General features: G+C 42.3%; 1 long non-coding RNA gene across 1 annotated transcript in view; it reads right to left on the minus strand.

The window, feature by feature from the left end:
• The window catches only part of LOC124619873, a 1840881-nt gene that overhangs the window by 1802016 nt on the left and 15732 nt on the right, over positions 1-23133 (minus strand). The gene's annotated exons all lie outside the window — the stretch shown is intronic.

A 23133-nucleotide genomic window follows, 5' to 3' on the forward strand; every position in this document is an offset into this window, starting at 1 on the left:
GAGTCATATACAACATGTACAACAACCAAGAGGGAATAATAAGAGTGGACGATCAAGAACGAAGTGCTCGTATTAAGAAGGGTGTAAGACAAGGCTGTAGCCTTTCGACACTACTCTTCAATCTGTACATCTAGGAAGCAATGATGGAAATAAAAGAAAGGTTCAGGAGTGGAATTAAAATACAAGGTGAAAGGATATCAATGATACGATTCGCTGATGACATTGCTATCCTGAGTGAAAGTGAAGAAGGATTAAATGATCTGCTGAACGGAATGAACAGTCTAATGAGTACACGGTATGGTTTGAGAGTAAATCGGAGAAAGACGAAGGTAATGAGAAGTAGTAGAAATGAGAACAGCGAGAAACTTAACATCAGGATTGATGGTCACGAAGTCAATGAAGTTAACGAATTCTGCTACCTAGGCAGTAAAATAACCAATGACGGACGGAGCAAGGAGGACATCAAAAGCAGACTCGCTATGGCAAAAAAGGCATTTCTGGCCAAGAGAAGTCTACTAATATCAAATACCGGCCTTAATTTGAGGAAGAAATTTCTGAGGATGTACGTCTGAAGTACAGCATTGTATGTTAGTGAAACATGGACTTTGGGAAAACCGGAACAAAAGAGAATCGACGCATTTGAGATGTGGTGCTATAGACGAATGTTGAAAATTAGGTGGACTGATAAGGTAAGGAATGAGGAGGTTCTACGCAGAATCGGAGAGGAAAGGAATATGTGGAAAACACTGATAAGGAGAAGGGACAGGATGATAGGACATCTGCTAAGACACGAGGGAATGACTTCCATGATACTAGAGGGAGCTGTAGAGGGCAAAACTGTAGAGGATGACAGAGATTGGAATACGTCAAGCAAATAATTGAGGACGTAGGTTGCAAGTGCTACTCTGAGATGAAGAGGTTAGCACAGGAAAGAAATTCGTGGCGTGCCGCATCAAACCAATCAGTAGACTGATGACCAAAAAACAAAAAAAGGTGAAGCATAGGATGTAAGCATTGCCACTGACAGCTCACACTTGTCCATCCCTATAGGGCAAGAGAAATGAAAAACAAAAAAGATAAAATGAGAGAGTCTACACTGAGGTGACTAAAGTCATGGGATAGCGATACACACATATACAGATGGCGGTAGTATCGCGTACACTCCGTATACAAGGGCGGTGTATAGCGGAGCTGACATTTCTACTCAGGCGATTCAGGTGAAAAAGTTTGCCGTCCGCTGTGGCCGAGCGATTCTAGGCGCTTCAGTCTGGAACCGCGCGACCGCTACGGTCGCAGGTTCGAATCCTGCCTCGGGCATGGATGTGTGTGATGTCCTTTGGTTAGTTAGGTTTAAGTAGTTCTAAGTTCTAGGGGACTGATGACCTCAGATGTTAAGTCCCATAGTCCTCTGAGCCATTTGAACCATTTTTTTTAATGTTTCCGACGTGATTGAGGCCACACGACGGGAATTAAGAGACGTCGAACGTGAAATGGTGGTTGCAGATAGACGCACGGGACATACCATTTCGGAAATCGTTAGGGAATTCAGTAATGCGAGATCCACAGTGTCAAGAGTGTGTCGAGAATTTCAGGCATTACCTCTCACCGCGGACAACGCAGTGGCCGACGGCCTTCACATAGAAGCGTTTGTGTAGGGTTGTCAGTGCTAACAAACAAGAAACACTGCATGAAAAAACCGCAGAAATCAACGTAGGACGTGCGACGAACGTATCTGTTACGACAATGCGGCGGCATATGGCTTTAATGGGTAGACGACCGGTGCGAGTGGCTTTGCTAACAGCGCGACGTGGTAAGAAGCGCGTCTCCAGGTCTCATGACCATATCGGTTGGATACTAGACGACTGGAAAATCGTAGCGTTGTCAGACGAGTCCTATTTCAGCTGGCAAGAGCTGATGGTAGGGTTCGAGTGGAACGCAGACCCCACAAAGCCATGGAGATAAGTCGTCAAAAAATTTTGAAACATATACTGTGTTCGAACATTATGAGTTATCGCAAAGAAAACGATTTATTCACAAACAGCCAACACGGATTCAGAGAATACCGTTCTTATGAAACACAACTAGCTCCTTGTTCTCACGAAATAATGAGAGCTGTTGACAGTGAATGTCAAATTGATTCCATATTTTTAGATTTCCAGAAAGCGTTTGACACCGTATCCGACAATCGAATTCTAATCAAATTGTATGGTTATGGACTATAGTAACGGAGGACCCCTCAAAGTGGTAGAAAGTTCAATTTATTTAGGGAGTGAAATATCTAGGGATGTAAGAATAACTAACGAAATTAATAGGAGGTTACAGAAGGGAGGTAATTTCTACCAAACAATAAAACACCTGATTTGGAATAAGGAAGTTTCAGAAAAAACAAAACTCCTTATGTATAAGAATTATTACTTCCCTATTGTCACCTATGGTGGAGAAACATGGACAATGACAGAAAGGGACTAGAGCAGACTGCAAGCAGGAGAAATGAAATTTCTCAGAGCAGTTAAGGGAAAAACAGGGATGGACAGATTAAGGAATGCGGAGATTAGAAAGGACCTTAAACAATTTATTTAGGGAAAAGAAAGAAGGATCCTTTATTGTATGATTATATGACAGCGGAACAAAAACTGGTAGCAGTTACTTCTGTAAAATATCTGGGAGTGTGCGTGCGGAACGATTTGAAGTGGACTCATCATATAAAATTAATTGTTGGTAAGGCGGGTACCAGGTTGAGATTCATTGGGAGAGTCCTTAGAAAATGTAGTCCATCAACAAAGGAGGTGGCTTACAAAACACTCGTTCGACCTATACTTGAGTATTGTTCATCAGTGTGGCATCCATACCAGGTCAGGTTGACGGAGGAGATAGAGAAGATCCAAAGAAGAGCGGCGCGTTTCGTCACAGGGTTATTTGGTAAGCGCGATAGCGTTATGGAGATGTTTAGCAAACTCAAGTGGCAGACTCCGCCAGAGAGGCGCTGTGTATCGCTTTGTAGCTTGCTGTCGAGGTTTCGAGAGAGTGCGTTTCTGGATGAGGTATCGAATATATTGCTTCCTCCTACTTATACCTCCCGAGGAGATCACGAATGTAAAATTAGAGAGGTTCTAGCGCGCACGGAGGCTTTCCGGCAGCCGTTCTTCCCGCGAACCATACGCGACTGGAACAGGAAAGGGAGGTAATGACAGTGCCACGTAAAGTGCCCTCCGTCACACACCGTTGAGTGGCTTGGGGAGTATAAATGTAGATGTAGATGTAGAAACGATTTGGAAGACAATCTGCGTAGCACTCTTCGGTTGTTTGTAGAAGATGCTGTCATTTAGCGTCTTAATAAGACATCAGCAAACTGAAAAACCATTTAGACAAGATATCTGTAAGGTGTGAAATGTGGCAATTGACTCTAAATAACGAAAAGTGTGGAGTCATCCACTCGAGTGCTGTAAGGAAACCACTAAATTTCAGTTACACATTAAATCACACAAATCTAAAGATTATAAATTCAAGTAAACACTTAGGGATTACAATTAGTAATAATTATATGGATGCAGGCGTCAATTCTTTAGGACATGTAAGCAGGAGATGTCGGGTTCGAATCCCGGTCCGGGACATATTTTCACTCGTCGCCACTGATCCCACATAAAATCCCGATGCAGCTGACATTAATCATCGGTTCTTTTTCTTTTCCTTTCTGTGCCTTCTCCTTCAGTTTTCATAATTACGAATAACTTAACTGGACTAATCACATGGATAATGTTGTGCAAACCATTTATTGGCAGAAACCTGAGAAAATGCAACAGGTCTACTGAAGAGATTGCCTACACTACGCTTATATGTCCTCTTCTGGAGTACTACTGTGAGGTGTGGGATGGTAATTAGTTAGGATCGACGGAGGACATCGAAAACATTCAAAAAAGGCCAGCTCGTTTCGTACTATAGTGAATGAGCAGAGAGAGCGTAACGAATATAATAAGTGAAATGGGTATGGCCTTCATTAAAACAAAGGTGTCTTTCTTTGCGGCAGTATCTTCTCATGAGATTTCAATCTCCTCAGAGTGTGAAAATATTTTGTTGGCGCCCACGCACATAGGGAACAATGACATCATAATAAAACAAGAGAAATCAGAGGTCACACAGATTTAGGTGCCGGCCAGGGTGGCCGAGCGGTTTTAGGCGCTACAGTCTGGATCCGCGCGACCGCTTCGGTCGCAGGTTTGAATCCTGCCTCGGCCATGGATGTGTGTGATGTCCTTAGGTTGGTTTAAGTAGTTCTAAGTTCTAGGGGACTGATGACCTCAGAAGTTAAGTCCCATAGTGCTCAGAGAGAGATTTAGGTGTTCGTTTTGCCTCTCGCGCTCTTCGAGAGTGGAACGATGGAGAAACAGCTTGAAGATGGTTCGGTGAACTTCTGCCACGCACTTTATTGTGAAGTGCAGCGTAATCATGTTCGTACACATAATTTTGCTCACTTGCGCAATTATGGGCAGCTATAGACGCTACGTAGATCTATATTTCTTCAGAGGACTTCAAGTGACTCGTTGACCCCATGGCACACCGGAATAAAGGAGGTCCAACACTATATTGGGAGGTATCCCATGACTCTTCTGACCTCAGTGTAAAATTACATGAAAAATCTACTCGCACGTACATTATGTGATCAAAAGTATCCGAACAATTGGCTGAAAATGACTTACACGTTCGTGGCTCCCTCCATCGGTAATGCTGGACTTCAGTATGGTGTTGATCCACCCTTAGCGTTGATGACACCTTCCACTGTCGGAGGCATACGTTCAACCGCGTGCTGGAATGTTTTTTTTGGGGAATGGCAGCCCATTCTTCACGTAGTGCTGCACTGGGGAGAGGTATCAACGTCGTCCGGTGAGGCCTGGCACGATCTTGGCGCTCCAAAACATCCCAAAGGTGTGCTATATGATTCAGGTCAGGATTCTGTGCAGGTCAGTCCATTACAGGGATATTATTGTCGTATAACCACCTCGCCACAAGCCGTGCATTATGACCAAGTGCTCGATCGCCATCCTCGAATTGCTGTTCAACATTGGGAAGCAAGAAGGTGCTTAAAGCATGCAGGCCTCTGCTGCTATAGTGCCACGCAAAACAGGAAGTGATGTAAGCCCCCTCCATGGAAAACACGACCACACGACACCACCGCTTCCGAATTTTAGTGTTGACACTACACGAGCTGGTAGATGACGTTCACCGGGCATTCGCCATACCCATACTCTGCCATCGGATCGCCACATTTACGTCGTTCGTCACTACACTCAACGATTTTAAACTGTTCAGTCGTCTAATGTTTACGCTCCATCTCCAAGCGAGGCGTCGTTTGGCAATTACCGGCGTGATGTGTGGCTTATAAGCAGCCGCTCGACCTTGAAATTCAAGTTTTCTCACCTCCCGCCTAACTGTCGTATTACTTACAGTGGAAGCTGATGCAGTTAGGAATTCCTGTGTGATGGTATGGATAGATGTATGCCTATTACATATTACCAACCTCTTCAACTGTCGGCGGTCTCTGTCAGTCAAGAGACGAGGTCGGCCTGTACGGTTTTGTACTGCACGTGTCCCTTCACGTTTCCACTTCACTATCACATCGGGAACAGTGGACCTTTGGATGATTAGGAGTGTGGTTCAATGGTTCAAATGGCTCTGAGCACTATGCGACTTTACTTCTGAGGCCATCAGTCGCCTAGAACTTAAAACTAATTAAACCTAACTAACCTAAGGACATCACACACATCCATGCCCGAGGCAGGATTCGAACCTGCGACCGTAGCGGTCGCTCGGTTCCAGACTGTAGCGCCTAGAATCGCACGGCCACTCCGGCCGGCTAGGAGTGTGGAAATCTCGCGTACAGACGTATGACGCAAGTGACACCCAGTCACCTGACCACGTTCGAAGTCCGTGAGCTCCGGGGAGCTCTCCATTCTGCTCTGTCATGATGTCTAATGACTACTGAGGTCGCTCATATTTAGTACCTGACAGTAAGTGGCATCACAATGCACCTAAAGTGAAATACGTATATTTTTGAGTATGTCTGGATACTTTTGATCACATAGTGTATATCTACCGATACAGAAGCTAAATTACGGCCATTTAAAATCTCTTTCTGAATATTCTGCACTCACGACTCGGTCTGGATCACCCATGAACAGATTGACAATTTTGTGTCTGCTAGCTAGCAGTCGCTAGTTGCCATAGAGATGAAATGGAAAATGAATTCAGCATAATTGTCTGATGTTTTCAACCTGTTGCTGTAGGAGACGACTTCATTAACATCTCCATGGAGAAAAGGTACGCACGAGAGTCGCTTTAAATTCTGTAGCAACGCATGGGGCTTAACTGTGGAAACAGCACTCCGAGGAGCAGATGCGAAGTAACAGCCACTGCTCATCGTGGTGCCTCTGCTGATTCTGAGCGCTAGAGCGAGCCTGCTTGTGGTGGTAATTCGAGTGTAGTGCTCGCTGTTTGCTCCTGCAGGCTTCAGCCGCTTTGCTCATTACCGCATCTAACGAGGGCCTCCAACTTCTCGTCCTGCTTAACAATAGATCGGAGTTACTTATCGGCACTTGACCGCGGAGAGTTTCCGTACCGCTGATATGCTGGAACTTATCCCCTCCCCACATTTCCAGGGAGAGACTTTAGGGAACAGCCTGACTGACGGCATGGCATTGTTGCGTCAGTGGGGGAATATACTGCAATGGTCTTCTGCTAGCGTCGCTGCACTTCCGTTCCTTAAGAAGCCTTTCTGAACAGTGTATAATGGGTAGTAGGTGGCTATTCGAGTACGAATATTAAAAATCATTCAGAAGCCAAGATCGAACAAAATATTTTTTTTTGTTCAAGATAACCGGTTTGAACAGTCTTAGCTGTCATCTTCAGATCTTAAACTTTTTTTTAGTAAAACATGTTCATTTTACGCTGACCTCATGCACAAGATGTCAAGTTGATATAACTCAGCACATTAAAAACGTTTGTCATAGCTAAAATATTTCAAAACACACAGCATCTTGTCCAAAAGGCCATGTCCATGCTGGAAGAGATTATGTGTTTTTAAATATGTTGGCGATGACATTCGTCTATAATGTACTGAGTTTTATCCACTTGACATCTTTTGCATAAGGTCAGCGTAAAATGAACATGTTTTACTACAGAAAAAGGTTTAAAACCTGAAGATGACAGCTAACTGTTGAAAACAATTTTCTTGAATAAAAAAAAGTATTTTGTGCAATCTTGGCTCTTGAATGGTTTTTAATAATGAAAACAGATCGTCCTTCAGTATTCCCATAACGAGGAAATTCAATCGAGTGCGAATAATCAACATCCATAACACACTGATTTCTTGTGAACTACCAAAATTTATGTCATCTCACTGACTGAGTTTTGTACGTTGGTCTGTCGTTTAGAAATTCCTCATTATATGTCGACTTGTAGCGGCTGTGGCAGCGTTCTGTGGCTACATTCCCACGTGACGTAGTGAAAGGCACTGCACAGATCAAGACAAGCGGGTTTATGTAGTATTTCTGGATTCAGAATCAGATCATAGATTATTGACGATATTATAATAATTTTTGGTATGAGACGAACTTTGTGATTGGACTGAAGATTTTTTTGGTATTGAAGAGACAGCACGTTAACTTGGATGGAGTGTCATCGACAACCTAGAAGAAATTTTAGGTGTGTCTCAAGGAAATGTGTCACGAACCTTGCTATTCATGTACAGGGGTTAGAGAAATACACGAAAACGCCGCGGGAAATGCGTGCTCGAACAGAACACCAGATGCTACCTAAGCCTGCAGGCTGCGCTATTGTATTTGGCCATAATAGCCAGCTGTGCCGCGTCCTCAATACGTTGCAACTACCAGTCGTGGTCTGAACAGCGTTCTTTGTAGTTGTCAGTGCCTTATGTTGGTACTCAGTCAATTCCAACGTGGGAAAATTGCAGGTGCACGTATGGAGGGTACTGACGTAACCAATAGAGCCGATGTGTTTGGTGTTTAAAGCGAAACTTTATCGAACATTCGAAGATTTATACCGCATACAGGGATACAGTAAAGCGCTGTTACTTCATCCGGAGAGAAGACACACACACACACACACACACACACACACACACACACACGAAGGGAACTCTAAAAGCAGTGAACTGTAGGGATAGCTGGAATTTCTAAACCACTCATCAGTGAAGCAAATGCCCGCCACACGAAAAGGAGGTGTTCAAACTACACTACTGCCCATTATAATTGCTACACCACGAGGATGACGTGCTACAGACGCAAAATTTAACGGACAGGAGGAAGATGCTGTGATATGCTAATGATTAGCTTTTCAGAGCATTCACACTATGTTGGCACCGGTTGCGACACCGACAACGTGCTGACATGAGGAAAGATTCCAACCGATTTCTCATACACAAACTGCAGTTGACCGGCGTTGCCTGGTGAAACGTTGTTGCGATGCCTCTTGTAAGGAGGAGAAATGCGTACCATCACGTTTCCGACTTTGATGAAGGTCGGATAGTAGCCTATCGCAATTGCGGTTTATCGTATCGCGACATTGCCGCTCGCTTTGGTCGAGATCCAATGGCTGTTAGCAAAATATGGAATCGGTGGGTTCAGGAGGGTAATACGGAACGCCGTGCTGGATCCCAACGGCCTCGTATCACTAGCAGTCGAGATGACAGGCATCTTACCCGCATGACTGTAACGGATCGTGCAGCCACGTTTCGATCCCTGAGTCAAGACAACAACCATCTTCACGAACAGTTCGACGACGTTTGCAGCAGCATGGACTATCAGGTCGGAGACCATGACTGCGGTTACACTTGACACTGCATCACAGACAAGAGCTCCTGTGTGTGTACTCAACGACGAACTTGGGTGCACGAACGGCAAAACGTCATTTTTTGGGGTGAATCCAGGTTCTGCTTACAGCATCATGATGGTCGCATCAGTGTTTGGCGACATCACGGTGAACGCAAATTGGAAGCGTGTATTCGTCATCGCCATACTGGCGTATTACCCGGCGTGATGGAATGGGGTGCCATTGGTTACACGTCTCGGTCACCTCTTGTTCGCATTGACGCCACTTTGAACAGTGACGTTACATTTTAGATGTGTTACGACCCGTGGCTCTACCCTTCATTCGATCCCAGCGAAACCCTACATTTCAGCAGGATAATGCACGACTGCATGTTGCAGGTCCTGTACAGGCCTTTCTGGGTACAGAAAATGTTCGACTGCTGCCCTGGCCAGCACATTATCCAGATCTCTCCCCAACTGAAAACGTCTGGTCAATGGTGGTCAAGCAACTGGCTCGTCATAATACGTCAGTCACTACTCTTGATGAACTGTGGTATCGTGTTGTAGCTGCATGGGCAGCTGTACCTGTACACGCCATCCAAGCTCTGTTGGACACTATGCCCAGGCGTATCAAGGCCGTTATTACGGCCAGAGGTGGTTGTTCTCGGTACTTATTGCTCTGGATCTATGCACCCAAATTGTGTGAAAATGTAATCACATCTCATTTCTAGTATAATATATTTGTCCAATGAATACCAGTTCATCTTCTGCATTTCTTCTTGGTGTAGCAATTTAAATGGTCAGTAGTGTCTAAAACCAATATTACGGAGCAATGGAAGAGATGGTCTCACTGTGTATGTGACCCAAAAATGGTTCAAACCACGCTAAGCGATATGAGACTTAACATCTGAGGTCATCAGTCCCCTAGACTTGGAACTAGTGAAACCTAACTAACCTAAGGAAATCGCACACATCCATGCCCGAGGCAGGATTCGAACCTGCGACCTGCGCCTTGAACCGCTCAGCCACACCGGCCGGTGCGTGTGACTCAGTGACTGAACATGTAAATTTCCTACTTCTGCATGGTAACTTTACATGCAAAATATCACAGGAAGAATGCTGGATATTCAAAGTTATAAAAGGAATGATAGTTCAAAGAAAAACATTCAAGTAAACGTGTGCCCGAAAGTGCATATATTAAGAGTTATGGGCACTTCTTCTTAATCTTCGACAATGTGAAACAAATCTCTTCTGCTGCAAACTCTTTGCTTTCCGTATTTTGAGAGATGGTAGTGTGGACTAAAACAAGGAAAAAACGTCTAGTAAATGTGGGCTCTAAAGTGCATAACTTAAGAGCTATGTTCATTTGTTCTTCTCCGTTTGCTAGTCTGAAATACATCGCTTCTACCCTTAAGGTACGCATTTTAAAGCTGTTGTTTATTCGTCCTTTCTGCTTCCAGTACTGTGAACTTCCAGATGTACGAGGGCTGTCCAGAATGTAAGTTACGATTGATCGCGAAATGAAAATCACAGTGAAAATCGGAAATGTTTCATTTGTAACAGTTAGCTACATCTTTCAGCTACTTCTCTACGTAGTCGCCGTTCTGACTCAGACATTCGTCGTAGCGTTGTACCAACTTTCCAATACCCTCATCACAGAAGGCAGCCGCCAGTGCTCTCCGCCAATTCTCTACGCTGGCCTAAAGCTCGTTGTCTGTGCCAGAATGTTCGTTTGAGCAGAGATGAAACACAGTGGGAGACAATTACGGGCTGTATTGTGGGTAACCAAACATTTCCAATTGAAACGATGCAGGAACATCTTCATTGCCCCTGCAGAAAGATGCTGAGAATTGTCTTGAAGAAGAAACCGCACGACTGTTATGTAATGTTGGTTGCATAGCTTCAGGGGAAAATTCTCACCATTCCCTCATACTTGGCGGGAGACACTATTTTCTATAACATCTTTACGCGCTCACTAAGAGCTCAGGAATGAAGAAAGCGACATAATTCTACCTAGAGTCATACTAGAGAAACTGCCCAACACATCTTTGCAAAGCTTTATCGGATTTTCATAGTCGTTTCCATTTCGCGAGCGATCGTAACTTACTTTCTGGACAGCCCTCGTACATGGATTGGTAAAGACAGGATAAAACTCCGTCTACAAAACCTTGAGCTCTACCTTCAGCATTGTTAACCACGAGACAGAAAATGCTTGCAGCAGGCACCTTTAGATATGGTTTCATTTTTCACCATTATGTAAGTACCTATTTGGGAGAAGTTGTAGATTATACAAGAATTCTATGTTTCTTTATATTGTCCACTGAGGGTCTGAAGGTGAGCACCGCCTGGTGGAAACTGCCAAGGCAGGTCATGTGGCTATATCATAACAATTATATTTAAAAATTAAAATATGACAACATGATCAATCACTTATTCTCCAAGACAGTATGGCGTTTATTCAAAGTAAAACTGTAGTTTTAATGACTGAGTCAAAAATCAGTGCTAGTTTCTGTCTTCATTCACCTCGGAGGTATAGTCTTCTGAAATCTACATTTACACCTACACCCATATTCCGCAAGTCGACTGACGGTGTGTGGCGGAGGGTATCTTGAGTACCTCTATCGGTTCTTCCTTCTATTTCAGTCTCGTATTGTTCGCGGAAAGAAAGATTGTCAGTATGTCTCTGTGTGGGCTCTAATCTCTCTGATTTTATCCCCATGGTCTCTTCGCGAGATATATGTAAGAGGGAGCAATATACTGCTTGACTCCTCGGTGAAGGTATATTCACGAAACTTCAACAACAGCCCGTACCGAGCTATTGAGCGTCTCTCTTGCAGAGTCTTCCACTGGAGTTTATCTGTCATCACCGTAACGCTTTCGCGATTACTAAATGATCCTTTAACGAAGCGCGTTGCTCTTACTTCCAATGAATCTCAGTGTGGCATCTCCTTTACCGACGATTAATTTTATATGGTCATTCCATTTGAAAACAGTCCTAATGCCTACTCCCAGGTAATTTATAGAATTAACTGCTTCCAGTTGCTGACCTGCTATATTGTAGCTAAATGATAAAGGATCTTCCTTTCTATGTATTCGCAGCACATTACCCTTGTCTACATTGAGATTCAATTGCCATTCCCTGCACCATGCGTCAATTCGTTGCAGATCATCCTGCATTACAGTACAATTTTCCATTGTTACAACCTCTCGATATACTACAGCATCATCCGCAAAAAGCCTCAATGAGCTACCGATGTTATCCACAAGGTCATTTCTGTTGTTGTTGTTGTTGTTGTTGTTGTTGTGGTCTTCAGTCCTGAGACTGGTTTGATGCAGCCCTCCATGCTACTCTATCCTGTGCAACCGTCTTCATCTCCCAGTACCTACTGCAACCTACATCCTTCTGAATCTGCTAAGTGTATTCATCTCATGGTCTCCCTCTACGATTTTTACCCTCCACGCTGCTCTACTATACTAAATTGGTGATCCCTTGATGCCTCAGAACATGTCCTACCAACCGATCCCTTCTTCCAGTCACGTTGTGCCACAAACTGCTCTTCTCCCCAATCCTATTCAGTACTTCCTCATTAGTTATGTGCTCTACCCATCTAATCTTAAGCATTCTTCTGTAGCACCACATTTCGAAAGCTTCTTTTCTCTTCTTGTCCAAACTATTCATCATCCATGTTTCACTTCCATACATGGCTACACTCCATACAAATACTTTCAGAAACGACTTCCTGACATTTAAATCTATACTCGATGTTAACAAATTTCTCTTCTTCAGAAACGCTTTCCTTGCCATTGCCAGACTACATTTTATATCCTCTCTACTTCGACCATCATTAGTTATTTTGCTCCCGAAATAGCTAAACTCCATTACTACTTTAAGTGTCTCATTTCCTAATCTAATTCCTTCAGCATCACCCGACTTAATTCGACTACATTCCATTATCCTTGTTTTGCTTTTGTCGGTGTTCATCCTTTATCCTCCTTTCAAGACACTGTCCATTCCGTTCAACTGCTCTTCCAAGTCCTTTGCTGTCTCTGACAGAATTACAATGTCATCGGCGAACCTAAAAAGTTTTTATTCCTTCTCCGAATTTTCTTTTGTTTCCTTCACTGCTTTCTCAATATAGAGATTGAATAACACCGGGCAGAGGCTACAACCCTGTCTCACTCCCTTCCCAACCACTTCTTTCCTTTCATGTCCCTCGACTCTTATAATTGCCATGTGGTTTCTGTACAAATTGTAAATAGCTTTTCGCTCCCTGTATTTTACCCCTGCCACCTTCAGAATTTGAAAGAGAGTATTCCAATCAACATGGTCAAAAGCTTTATCTAAGTCTACAAATGCTAGAAACGTAGGTTTGCCTTTCCTTAATCTAGCTTCTAAGATAAGTCGTAAGGGCAGTATTGCCTCACGTGTTCCAACATTTCCACGGAATCCAAACTGATCTTCCCCGAGATCGGCTTCTACTAGTTTTTCCATTCGTCTGTAAAGAACTCGCGTTAGTATTTTGTAGCCGTGACTTATTAAACTGATAGTTCGGGAATTTTTACTTCTGTCAACACCTGCTTTCTTTGGGATTGGAATTATTATATTCTTCTTGAAGTCTGAGGGTATTTCGCCTGTCTCATACATCTTGCTCACCAGATGGTAGAGTTTTGTCAGGACTGGCTCTCCCAAGGCTGTCAGTAGTTCTAATTGAATGTTGTCTACTCCCGGGACCTTGTTTCGACTCAGGTCTTTTAAAGCTCTGTCAAACTCTTCACGCAGTATCATATCTCCCAATTCATCTTCATCTACATCCTCTTCCATTTCCATAATATTGTCATAAAGTACATCGCCCTTGTATAGACTCTCTATATACTCCTTCCACCTTTCTACTTTCCCTTCTTTGCTTAGAACTGGGTTTCCATCTGAGCTCTTAATTTCATACAAGTGGTTCTCTTTTCTCCAAAGGTCTCTTTAATTTTCCTGTAGGCAGTATCGATCTTACCCTAGTGAGATAAGCCTCTACATCCTTACATTTTTCCTCTAGCCATCCCTGCTTAGCCATTTTGCAATTCCTGTTGATCTCGTTTTTGAGACGTTTGTATTCGTTTTTGCCTGCTTCATTTACTGCATTTTTATATTTTCTCCGTTCATCAATTAAATTCAATATTTCTTCTGTTACCCAAGGATTTCTACTAGCCCTTGTCTTTTTACCTACTTGATCCTCTGCTGCCTTCACTACTTCATCCCTCAAAGCTGCCCATTCTTCTTCTACTGTGTTTCTTTCCCCCCTCCTTGTCAGTTGTTCCCTTATGCTCTCCCTGAAACTCTGTACAACCTCTGCTTTAGTCAGTTTGTCCAGGTCCCATCTCCTTAAATTACCACCTTTTTGTAGTTTCTTCAGTTTTAATCTACAGTTCATAACCAGTAGATTGTGTTCAGAGTCCACATCTGCCCCTGGAAATGTCTTACAATTTAAAACTTGGCTCCTAAATCTCTGTCTTACTATTATATAATCTATCTGAAACCTGTCAGCATCTCCAGGCTTCTTCCATGTATACAACCTTCTATTATGATTCTTGAACCAAGTGTTAGCTATGATTAAGTTGTTCTCTGTGCAAAATTCTACCAGACGGCTTCCCCTTTCGTTTCTTAGCCCAATCCATATTCACCTACTACGTTTCCTTCTCTCCCTTTTCCTACTGACGAATTCCAGTCACCAATGACTATTAAATTTTCGTCTCCCTTCACAATCTGAATAATTTCTTTTATTTCATCATACATTTCTTCAATTTCTTCATCATCTTCAGAGCTATTTGGCATATAAACTTGTACTACTGTGGTCGACGTGGGCTTCGTATCTATCTTGGCCACAACAATGCGTTCACTATGCTGTTTGTAGTAGCTTACCCGCATTCCTCTTTTCCTATTCGTTATTAAACCTACTCCTACATTACCCCTTTTTGATTTTGTGTTTATAACCCCGTAACCAGCTGACCAGAAGTCTTGTTCGTCCTGCCACCGGACTTCACTAAATCCCACTATATCTAACTTTAACCTATCCATTTCCCTTTTCATTTATATATATATATATATATATATATATATATATATATATATATATATATATATTGTAAATAGCAACGGTTCTACGACACTCCCCTGCGGCACACCTGAAATCACTCTCACTTCGTAAGATTTGTCTCCATTGAGAATGACAAGCTGCCTTCTGTTATCTAGCAACTCATCACTCCAATCCAATCCAATCCAATGCATCTTTCTGTTACATAACGCTACAGAAGTGATCTTCTGCTCCCTTAGAGTGGGTATTGGCGTAAGTAGCACCTTGGGCCCCCTACGATACGCTGCGGCCGCTCGGCTTTAAGTGTGTCGTGTCAATACGTCGGCAGTGCAAGGTAGCCAGCCGGCGTCCCGGGGCGACGCTACGCGCGACGCACGGCTCATTGGCTGGCGCGCAGTCGATGAGCAGACGAGAACCGAGCTTCGCCGCGCCGCACCGCAGCCGGATGAAAAATCAGGCTTCTGCCGCTGCGGCCCCTGTATGCATTGTGCTGCTGCGCTGCGTTGCGGGCTGCCAGCGCGTCAGGCGTAACACGTAGACAACAGCGTCAGCTGCCGCAACACAACACCATACTCTTCCGCACCTGCACTGGCGAAGTGATCCGGGCTGCATTATTCAACTTCATTGTCGTCTTCTTAAATCGCGGCATTTCACGTATTCAAGGTTTTTAAAGTCCGCCTTTTCAACTACCAAAAAATGTATACCTACGTTACCATGTCCGTTTTTAGGGTTCCGAAACTCAGTCTCTAAAACAGGAACCCTTATTTTAACACATACTGTGTCCTTGGCGGTGTGAAAAATCCAAGTTTCTGAGTCAATGCACTCAAAAGTACCCCCAATTTTAGTTACATTTCGATACTGGCAAACTTACTCAACAAAACCTAAAGGGTACTTCTCATTGAGGTACAATCACCAAAATTTGACAAGAAGCAAGATTCACAGCACAAGTGAAGAAGAAAACCAAAAACTGTTAATTTGTAATTGTATCATATAAAAACAATTTTTTGCCGTTTACTGTCGGTTGTTAAGACTTTTCTTCGCAGGAACAGGTATTGGTATCAAGTTGAAATTTATATCAAATACCAAATATCGGTGAAATAATTTAAGCTTCTAAATCAATGTAATCAAAAGATACGGCCTATGTGTCACATATTTTCATAGACTGTCACTCGTCAAAACATAAACTATCGATATAACGTCGGGCCTCGTGGCCTAGAGGTAGAGAGTGTGCTTGGAAACTGAGACGTCGCAGTATCCCAGACCACAGATTTTCCACTCGTCGCTTTAATATAGCTTTCGCCTCTCGATGAAGTGAGGAGTCCCCGAAGCAACTTGTGGTTCTTATCCACGTTAAACCGTAAGTCCCCTTCCCTTGATTGAAAAGTTTAAGCAGATTAGGGATACGCAAGTCGCCGAAGTGGCGTCAAATGGAAAGACTTGCACCAGACCATTAAGCCACACTAAATCATTATTTTCTACTTCCTTAATTGAGTAATTGAGTTTTTATTAAGAATGAAACTCCTCCAGCTGTACTTTTCCATTTTCCCACAATCTATGATTCACTTCCAAAAAATTCTGTACGTATTTTCTCAGAAGTTTATTCCTCATATTCAGCTACATGTTTTTCTTTTGACCACGAATGACTTGTTTGCGTCCCCGAGCCTTCTTTTCATGTCCTTGTTTCGTATATCATGTGGTAGATTGTTTCAAAGAAAGAAGAATTACTTCACTTCGTGTACCTCGTATTCCATAATTTTTATATACATATTGATTCAACATATTTCTGATACCCCTCATTACTTTCTTCCTTCTTAGGTTTACTCTCAATCCATATTGTGTGCTCGTTATATTGTTCATACCATGTAGCAGATCCTGCAGTTCTCCCTCACTTTCAGTAAACATAGTAGTGCCTCCCACGATATCCTTGGACCCTGAATTTTAATCCCACTACCGAATCTTTCTTATAGTAGTGCCATTCCATCTTCGATGTACAGATTCAAAAGTTGTAGTTCATCGTTTTACATACCTACTCTAATCCGAGCACTGTTTGTTTGTCTTACTCTTTAGCTATGCATTTTAGGGCGTATGTTTGCTTAACACTTTCTTCTTTTTTTGGTCCATACTACCTAGTCCCAAAATATGGAAAGCAAACAACTTGCAGCAGAAGAGGTGTACTGTTGCATGAGTGCAATTTTTACTTATAACAATCGACTCCGTCGTTTCCGTACCAGGGTCCCTTCCCTCAAACTCATACATTTACCCTTCTCCATTATCCCTGAAATTTTGGAACATCATCACGGAATCAACCTCTATATCACAAATTTTACGTAGAAGTCAAACTACTGGACAGTCTAACGCAGTTGAAGCATACAGCTGACGCTTTTAAGTTAGTTTAAAAATATTATAATAAATGAAACACGTATTATAAAATTTAAAGACGGACATGGAAAGTGTTATCTCTTGAACGAATTGATATGGAAGACCGGGGGAATACTGACATACCAGACATAACCGACACCATCATTTTCTCTGCTGATAGCGCCGTAGTTAATGGGACACAGTGCTGCAAAATAGCGGACGATGCCAGAAGTAGGCTGCAGAAAAAACGAGTTGATGAAAACGATATTGTTACTGTGACGCTAAAAAAATTCATACTAGTGTGAACTTATTTTTAGAATTTTACGTACAAAAAAAATTGATTCCTGCAATTGAACATCGACACTTACTTTTAAAATTGTGTATAACACTTTTCCATGAACATAGATACGGCAGCATAAGCAAATATTTCTCTATCTCCATAATCTGAAACAGTGAAAAGCTGAGAATAATTGAGAGGCATCTGCCAAATCTGACTTGTTTCATATTTTTGAAGATTAAAAAACCTTCGCTTTGTGTGAAAGAGACTCTGCGGAGTAGAAACAATAGAAATAACTGATATCTGCTGGTAGACAGCCCCTTCATCCACATCTACACATATACAGTGCGTGGCGGAGGGTATCCACCCCATTTTGTCAGTTTGAAGTAGCAATAGTTGTGGCAATGAGTGAGCATCTTTTAAAAAATTCTGGCATTCAGCGGTAGGTCGGTTGGTTGGTTTGTGGGATTGAAGGGACCAGACTCAGCGGTAGGTGTAAGAACACTTAGCATGTTTGGTTTCGTCAACCGGCACACGTGATGATAGGTAGCTTTGTATATACGTCACTTGTAGATACCGAGCCGCTGCGTTCAATCACCGATCACAAGGGGCAGGTGTTGTCATGAGTAATGTGTTTTACGGTGACCTTTAACACACTGGCGAGCTGTGGGGCGGAGGTGCAGGCGTCTAGAGAAAGGGGTAGACACTCGCTCTTCGGACTTACCTGAGGTGGGAGAATAAGTTGGTCCTCAGCAGTGAACTTCCATAAGAGCTAACAATGTTAGGATGTGAAATTAGACAGGCGCAGTGAACATTTTTGCAGCGTTTCCCGCTTTAAATCTGCTTTATTACTATTTTCGCTTTATTTCTCGGTTTGGTGTGATTTTTAATCAGCAATATTATTCAATGCGACTTTGTGATTGCAACCACAGTGGCTAGGAGGATTTGATTTCTGGTAGCTTCAAATTGACTCTCTGTATACATTGAAGCAACATAGGTATAACTTTTCTGATATTTCATGATGTAATTTTTTTGTATCTACAACAAGTTTTCTTTCTTGTGTGTTTGCATACAGTCAGACGTAGGTCATTTAAAACTTCTCACCTTGTTCCTCCTTGTATTTTAATTTCTCCAATGATTCTTTCTAACTTACCCATTTCCATGCATAATTTTCTAAGCGAATGAAATGTACTTTCTTAGTAATGAGTTACATGTGGCAATAGACAGTATTTCAGGTAGCTTATGATACCACGCTGATATCCCACCGTTCCAGTGCTTGCTTCAATTGGCTAATACCGCAACTCAGACTGCGGCCGTAGCAGCAGCGCGGTTCCGGACTGAAGCGCCTAGAACCGCCCGGCTACAGCGGCCGGCTTGCTAAGTTTCGCACTATTTTCATTTCTGATACTTATCGCTACTTTTGCTTTTTTCCGGTTTACTTTCAGTCCAAATACCGAGTTGATAAGAATAGCTCTTGTAATTCTTCTTCACTGTCAACGAGAATAGCAATGATAACAGCAAATAGTATCACTGATATACTTTCGCACTGAATTTCGATGCCACTCTTGAAGCTTTCTTTTATTTCAATCAGTGTTTCTTCATCCGCCCCCCGGGAGCTGAGTGGTCAGCGTGACTGAAGTCAACCGTAAGGGCATGGGTTCGATTCCCGGCTGGGTAGGAGATTTTCTCCGCTCAGAGACTGGGTGTTGTGTTGTCCTAATCATCATCATTTCATACCCATCGACGCGCAAGTCGGCGAAGTGGCGTCAAATCGAAAGACTTGCACCAGGTGAACGGTCTGCCGGACTGGAGGCCCTAGTCACACGACATTTTTTTTATTGTTTCTTCGTCGTATGGGTTGAACTGTAGGGGCGAAAGACTGCATCCATGTGTTACACCCTTTTTAATCCGAGCACTTTTTCTTAGTCTTCTAGTCTTATTAGTTGCCCTTTGTTCGTGTAGATATTGTATCCAGCTGTCTTTCCCCGTAGCTTAGTATTCTGCTTCTGTAAATTTCGAACGTCTTGCACCATTTTACTTGTCGAATGCTTTTTCTAGATCGACCAACAAGGGGATAACATTATACGAGTCGGAGGACAGAGTGGCAGAAACTTGAACGTAGTAGGAAAGCTAGAAAAACTGAAGAGTGAAACACAAAGGCTCAGTCTAAATACAGTAGAGGTCACTGACGTAATGCGATCTCATTTCAACTATTTTCTATATAGGTAAAAGCCATCATTATAGATGAAGAACGCTGTCAGTTTTATTGAATTTCCATGCCTATGGGCCATAACGATAAAAATCTCATTAACACGCGAGGCTTATTCAGTACATTCAGTAACAGAAAACAGTCATTCCGACAGATGAAAAGTAGTAAAAGTATGTGGTTGCTGTCGGGTCGTCCATCGTTACTGGAACTTTTCAAGTGGATAACGCATCAAAGCGTTCCCAGAAGGACGCATCACGGCCACGAGGATTCACATCGCCAGACCGCACAGACTATTGGCTGTTGTACAGAGAATGGAGAACGATTCGTGACGAGATGGACTGACGACAGCACTGTGGGAAGAAGGGTAAGCGCGGGTCCTTCCAGAAGGAATACAACATGCAGAGGTGGGAGGGCTGCCTGAATGTCTCTGACGAACAGACAGATGACGAAAACCGATATTGGGAGCAGAGTTTCAGAGAGTGTTTCACCGAGGTCTGCCAGGAACGCACTACTAATCCGTGCACAAATACGCACCTGCTTTCACTGTTTCAAAATTGAGCCCGGAAAGCTCTTGAAGGAAATAAGATTATAGAACCATTTACGTTACAAGCTTTTGCAAATTTCCGTAGTCCAAATTTTATTCCCGTATCATAACTCACTTTAAAATATACAACTTCTGGTTCTTTTCTTTACGACAGGCGTAGCTGAACGTTTCCTCGACCCAAACGACACTTCACCGATGATTTAGTATAGTTATTGGCAATATTAACATACTAACGAGTCAAGGTTGTAGGTGTCTGTAGGTGTTAGGTTGCTAAGTGCGAGAACTGAGAAAGCGTCAACTCTTGTCCATTTCATTAGAGAGGGGATGGGGTCAATAATCACTCCTGTCTCAAATTGTCATTAGCAGGTGTGCCTCTCCTGTCTCTCATATTGTCAGTTTAAATATATTGCGCCCTCTTATTTTACCTCGGTCATACTGTTCTCAGTCCGAACTGCTCTTAATTCTTTCATAACATGTACAGATTTGTCCAACATTCAAAGTTCCTGATGTTAAAAAGTATTCAAATGTTATAACTTTTGTGTAGAAGTGTATTACAAAAGATATTTTTTCCATCCTGTCTTAAAGTATTTTTTTTTCTCTGGATGTTAATTACACCAAGTTTGTAAGTGTATTTGATTTAGTCTTTTCTAGATTTTCTGGTCACAGCAAATTCAATCAATCAAATGAATCTTATATGTTATTTAGTGTCCTCTCCTCCTCTGCCTTGTTTTAGTCATGTGTGCAGAGAAGAAAGTATTTGCCAGTGAGAGTGTAGTAGCTAAATTTTGCTGTCACTCTTACGACACCTCATATTTAATAATGGTGTGATCTATTTTCTCACTTCTATTTGTCGTTAACTGAGGAAACTTTCGTTTTGTGTGAGGAATTTTGAAACTAAAAGTATGATTTTTCCTGTTGCCTGTTATCTGCTGAATTCAAACTTGGAATTAATGTGAGCAATATGTGCTCCAAAGTTTTTAATTTTAGAACTGTCCTCTTTTTTAAAACATTTTTAGTGTTGTACAGTTCATACTAATTAAACGTCATAATAAAGTGCAAAAGCAGGCTTCTGGCAATTCCATAATCACTGAAAACACGTTTCTAGTCGCAATGCAACTGCCTGTTCAGTGCGGTTGATTATTTTGTGAGAAATTCGTAATTAGAGATCATTGAGCTACAAATTTTTACGTCATCTTCGTACTCAGTTTTAGAGTAACATAGTTTAGATTATTTAAGTTTCCTCGACGTTTCGTACAATGAAAAGGTTAGATGCATTAGAGACCAGTTTAGTAACTTCTCCAAAGTACTTCAGAATGTGGTTTCAGTTGCCTGAGACTGCAGTAGTGTGTGTGAGCTGCGTTTGCGTGCGCGCGCGCGCGCTAGTGTGTGTGTGTGTGTGTGTGTGTGTGTGCGTGTGTGTGTATTGTTCACGGAGGCCAACAGCCGAAAGCTTTAATTGTGAAATTATATTTGTTGTGCTGTCTACAACTCAGCATCTCCGCTATATTGATGATTCAGAGTAACTAATTCATGGCACACAGCTGTAGAAACGCTTCCGAATGCACTGTCGTAATACTTTTTGTCTATGCTGTATTGGAATAGCCAAATTAAACAATTCATAGAGGAAGTTGAAATCATAGACATCTTCAATAAAATTAATTACATGGAAGCCGAACGCATAGAACAGAAACGAAGGAAAGAGGGTACGGCCTAAAGACTAATCAATGCCAAAGTCGTTAAAGACGGAGCAGAATGTCGAACAGACAAAAGATAGATACAAAACCGCGTCCGTCTTCCTTTCAAAGAAGCGTTAAGCGATCTGGGGAAACTTTGGAAATCCGGAATCTGAGTGGTCACAAGGGCTATTTGAACCCCTCTCCTTCCAAATGCGATTCCACTGTGTTAATAAGTGCAGTAGCCTGCTTTACAGTAGAGAGTAACATCTATGAAACGTATCATTGACACTAACCAATTATGCTAAACACCACGGTACCTTGCTTTACCATAGAGAGCAAAATAAATGAAACGCCACCTTTGAAACGACCTAGTCTGTGAAACTGACGTAATATTTGAAGAAAAGATGCACACCCATACGACGACGCGATCTCATTACAGGTCATAAAGTCTTCCTTGCAGTGTGTAGGCGTGAAAGCATTATGCCCAAGAGAATATAAGCGAAACAGCCTTCGTCAAGGATTTGAACCTACAAAGGGGATATAGAATACATCTTCTAACTGTTCCAAAAACATCATAATTTTTGGGATCAGTTTGATACTGTGACAAATTTCTTGCAGAATATTTATTATGGCAGCCATCCATTCATAATAACCGGGTCAACGAAAACGGTCGGATTTCAGTCACTTCCTAGAAACAGAAAAACTTACTACAAATGAATGAACGTCCCTTCTCTATGAGTACAGCTCAATAAACGAGGATTTCCCCGAAATTACTCCCTTGAACGCCGTTTTTCATTCGACATACAGTATTCTACATAAATAACAGCTGAGATATTTCTCCCGGGACGTCCTTCCACGGGGACAAAAGTTTCGAATTGGCTTGCATCAATATGAGGACAATAATTCATAAAATGAGTTCTGCCCAATGAATACAAGATTAATGTTGGTGCATTCACACACATTGTAACAGAAATACTGCTATAAAGCCTGGAGGCGGATTCTTCATACCGAAACAAGGAAACTAGCCCATTCAAACCAATGTCCGAAAATCATTCGTGTTTTAGAGATTAATGGAAGCTTATATTCAACGTATTTCGAAATAAAAGGCAACAGAATTCCATAATCAGTACTTGTAACTCATCTGGTTACGTTGAAACGTGATACTATCGA

The sequence above is a fragment of the Schistocerca americana genome, chromosome 6 (assembly GCF_021461395.2).
Source record: "Schistocerca americana isolate TAMUIC-IGC-003095 chromosome 6, iqSchAmer2.1, whole genome shotgun sequence".
Lineage (NCBI taxonomy): Eukaryota > Metazoa > Arthropoda > Insecta > Orthoptera > Acrididae > Schistocerca > Schistocerca americana.